We start from the raw sequence: 4,922 nt of genomic DNA, 5'->3' as shown, positions 1-4,922 counted from the left end.
TTCTGCTGCCTTACAAGTTATAGTCCCTAAGAATCCTACATGAAACCAACCAAATGATAATCACTTAGTTGCTGACCAAGTGCTGACGGCATGGCTGTTAGCATGGTCAGAAGATTTGCACACATGTACATGGGAAACTCCCATTCCCCCCTTCTCTACCACAGTCCCACTTGGGAATGTGCAGAGAACTTTTCTACCCATCCATGAATGGTGTAGGAATAGCCAAATGAGCCAGCTGACCATCAGCAGATGGGGAATACGGCAAACTCAGCTTCTTGTACACAGGCACGCACAAACACAAGAGCTCTCATTTATTGCACCAAGACCATGCATTCCCTCAGTTTGCCAGCATTCTGACACATCATACAAGGCTAGTGGTAAGTGGCATTTGGTTTCAGTAAGGCAATGGGAGGATAGTCAAATCAGTTAATGATCTGCTGAAAGAAATGTGGCATTGACTTTAGGGCGGGAATATGCTGGAATTGTTGCATTTACTCCATAGGAAGAACCACTAGCTAATTATACCATTCCTTTACCATATTGTTTTTTTCTCACTTCCACAGAATTTGTGGGGTCAGCATGGATGTAACATAATGAAAATTTCTGCAGGACAGCAACTTTTAATCCAGCATTTGCTTGAGATAAACCTCATTAGGTGCAGAGCCTAATGCCACACAGGAAAGGTCAAACAGTGGCTATCTTTTGGCTTTTTTTCCCAAGGGAGTCCACGAGCTACTAACCAGGGGTTCAGACCTGCCTACTAATGGAGGAAGTAGTCCAACAAGTGATTGACCAAGGCAGTGAGGGAGAGCAAAGTAGCGGGCCTGTTTGATCTTATAACCATCCATGTATCACCTCTGGATGTAGTACTTGGAAAATCCCCCAAGAGAATTTGACGATTCATTGTTTGTCATATCTGAAAGCTTAAGCGCACTGCTTTCAATAGAGCCATCCAAATGTTTCAGGGCTGCCGTGGCTGCATTACTGTGGTGTTGATGGGAAAGGATTCACCTGCAAGGTTTACACTTGCTGAGACTGACTTGCAGGGCAGATTATATGTTGACATGGTCTTTCCCATGGGATGCTCCATTTCTTGCACGGTGTTTGAAAAAGTTCAGCACAAATCTGGAATGGGCCATTGGGGCCAACCCTAGCTGCTCACCACAGCTTACTCTTTGGATGATTTCTTGTTTGCCGGTCCTACATAATTTGGACAGTGTGATAAGGAGGTGCAATTGTTTGTACTGATATCCAATGGGAGTAGGGCCAGGAGCTTCCTACTGTCCTTGGAGATACATCAGGTACTGAAAGAGAGCATAACCTGATCACTGTGTTGGGTCAAGTAGGATTATTATTTTTTTGCATACCTCTCTGATTGGCCCTGATCTTGCTTTTTCCTCCCACCTACTCAGGCCTGGATAGCCCAGGCTAGCCCAGTTTCATCAGACCTTGGAAGCGATGCAGGGTTGGCTCTCACTAGTATTTGGATGGGAAACCAACAAAGAATGCCAGGGCCGTGATGTGGAGGCAGGCAATGGCAAACCACCTCTGGGTGCCTCTTGCCTTGAAAACCCAACAGGGTCACCATAAGTCAGCTGCAACTGATGGCAAAAAGCCCAAAACCTCCACTCTGAGGGGAACTGGGATGGATTCAGTAAGGTTCTGTTGGGTCAGCTACATTAAGTGTCATTAATCACAGTCATCAGTATCAATGTGGGTAAAGTATTTAGGCTCGTAGCACAAAATTAATGAGCACCCTGAGGCATCATCTAATAAATAAAGCTGAGCTGGAATTTGAATTGTGGACCAACAAGAACTTGTTAAGACCCAAAAAGTACGTTTACACACTTATGCTTGTCCCACCACCTATATGAATGTGGATCCTTGCATGTAAACTGCCCTAAAGGATGGTAAGAAAACATAGCAGTGAAGCAAGGAATGGCTGTGTAGAAAGTTCTACAGTAGCAAACATTTGTAAACCCCATGGCAACTTCTGGTATGTTTTCATACCTGGATCATCTACATATTTATGAATTGTATTTTATGATGTCTCTACTCTACATCATGAAGGAACAATAACACAGTTCTAGATGAAACTCCCTTTATTTGTTCCACTTGTGGATTTTTGCTGCTGTTAGGAAAAAACAAGGTAACAAAAGGAAGTGGAAGGTAAACCATTATTGACCCAAACATCCTGAACATATTGAATTTATTCAAAATGCAAAGAGTCACTAGCACTGTCATAATTTTGCCATTTACACCACAGGGCAGATGGGCAGAATACATTGTCTAACACTTTCTTCTTTTCTCATTCTGACACATAGATTCCCAATGGAGAAAACTCATAACTGATGTAGATTTTGCTTGTAAGATTAGCTAAGTTGAACCAGGGAGAAATTTTGATCTTCTTTCTCATGTAAATACAACAGAAATTTATTGGTCTGACAAGTACCAGTTAAACCAATTAAAAAATTAAGGTTTTTTTTCTTCCAAACATGTCTTTTATTTAAGAAACTATTGGGAGCTGATGGAAATGTCTTGCTAACTGTACAAAGTATATATTGCATGCCTTCCAGGTATAAAATATCAGACGGAATGCTATGAAAATAAATAACTTCTAACACAAACAAAATTGAGAACATATCAAACTGTTACTTCTTAAAACATACTGTAAATAATAAAAAAATTACCGATCCTTCTACACAATAAATATTAAGAAAACAATGACATAGTTGAAATGTACTCATATAAATTAACAACTTTAATTACATTAGCCGAATGGACATTGGTTAAAGCACTGCATGTAGTATGCCAAAAAAGTAACTCAATAATAATAATAATAATAATAATAACAAAAAAAATTAAATCCCCAACAAAACAAGTGTCATAATATCTTGGCTTTCATTATATATATATGATGGTTTGTGTATGCTTGTGCATAAACTCACACAGACACACACACAAATACATATATATAATTCCCTCAATCCAGAGGTTATCCTGTGCAGAACTGTATATCAGATCTCTCCCTTATCCCCACCAAACAGATGCTTAGCATTATCTGCTCTGGCATTGCCGATCACTTGCTGAGGTAAAATAAGAAAGGAGCGCATAGATGTAGTCCCACTGCAAGTGATCATACCTGATGGAACTAGCCAGCTTTTTAGCTTTATATGTGCCAATATTGCACATCCCTGGTGAATAGATGCAGTTTGCCCCCACCACTTTCACACATGCAGGATCAGATCCACAGGGGAAATCCAAACACTGAAATCTGTTCCTGAACCAGAATGGGGCTTGCTGGATTGGAATTTCTGTATGTGTGTGTGTGTGGATATGTTTGTGTGTATATGTATATATATTATACACATACACACCACCCATCATCAAAGTTCTTTCAAAGAGTTTAAATACAAAACTAAGCTATTACAAATTAACAACAACTCACTGAATCAAAAAATAAATAAGCTAGAAGTACGGATTGCTTCTGTTTGTGGACACATGGACTTCACAAGGGTTTCTGTCCTTAATACCCCAACCCCTTATACTGAATAACGCATTTAAAATGTTGACCAGTTGTAGGTTAAAAAGATATATTTATTTTTATTTTATTTATTTTGGCATTTTTACCCCACCCTCCCCGTGGAATATATTCATTGTAAGTAAGGGTATCAGAATCTGGTTTATAATCTTCAGAACAGATTTTCTATTCAATTTAATTTCATTGCATTGATTTCAGTGGGACAATTACCATAATAAACTTAGGGCTGAAGTGGATTAAGGATTTCTGGTTGACAAAACGTTAATTTTGTACAGAAATTCTGCAGAAAGCTCCAGGAAAGGCAGAATGCTGCCAGTCTGCCCATAGTATTGTAGTGACATGCTTGAAGCAACTCACAGATTGGAATCTTGATATAATTTTAGAAAATTAGTATTTGGGTATTTCAGTGCTATAATGAACTTATTGAAAAGGTCAGAGCTAAAGCCCTTTTAATTTGATGTGTTCAGGACTGGACAACAATAAATCTAAAGCCACAGAAATATTCTGGAACATATAGACATCTGCAAGATTTTCTGCTTTTGGCTCAGTGCAGGGACAACACTACTCAGTCTCCTAATCACGGTGAGATGAGGAATCCTCTGCAGGATCATGCAGGCACCCCCCTCCTTTTTCTGTTTTCAGAGCTAACTCTATAGTCAGGAAGAGGGCACAATTTGCAAACCGCGGTTTAGCACTAACTGTGGTTAGAAAAAAAGCTAGTGTTGTTATTATCCTGACAATTGTTTCCAAAACTCAAATGGCATTTGTCACATGAGATAGGAGGATGAGCATGTGTTAAGAGATGAAATAGCATTTTATCTGCACTGAGCCACTGTAAACCACACAGACCAATACATTCATTCTTCCCAACCCATCGGTCAATGTTGCACTTACCATAAAATCAAGTTCTTAAGGAATGTTAGTATCTGAATTTCAGGTTTCTCAGTAGGTGAGAACATGGTACTTTGGATGGCCTGGAGAATACCTGAGCAATGCTTGCAACAGATACTGAGCAAATGTGTTACTATTTTAAAAACCTTCCTATTTTTATTGCTACCTAAAGAGGGCTCTTGTTGCTAAGACCATATGTCCTCTACAAACTTGTCAAATGTGGTAGTAATTTAAAACTCTATTTTGAGGACATGCCAATTTAATTAAAACAAATTAGTATTTTTTTTGTACTGGAACCACAGTCAGTCTTGATTAATGTCCCAATTTCATATTTTATTTTTGCATATGCTTTTTTTCACTTCCCTCTGCTTTGAATAACCACAAATCAAAAACCTATGACTGACTGAAGAAAATGAAGAATGCGAGAGAAAGCCCTTTAAGCATTAGAAATGGGGTGTACATCTGTTTGAAAGCTACTGGGTAGGGATGA

The sequence above is a fragment of the Gekko japonicus genome, unplaced genomic scaffold (assembly GCF_001447785.1).
Source record: "Gekko japonicus isolate JY-2015 unplaced genomic scaffold, Gekko_japonicus_V1.1 scaffold619, whole genome shotgun sequence".
In the NCBI taxonomy this organism is placed as follows: domain Eukaryota; kingdom Metazoa; phylum Chordata; class Lepidosauria; order Squamata; family Gekkonidae; genus Gekko; species Gekko japonicus.
The sequence above is the reverse complement of the archived record's forward strand: the minus strand, read 5'-3'. Positions refer to the sequence as shown.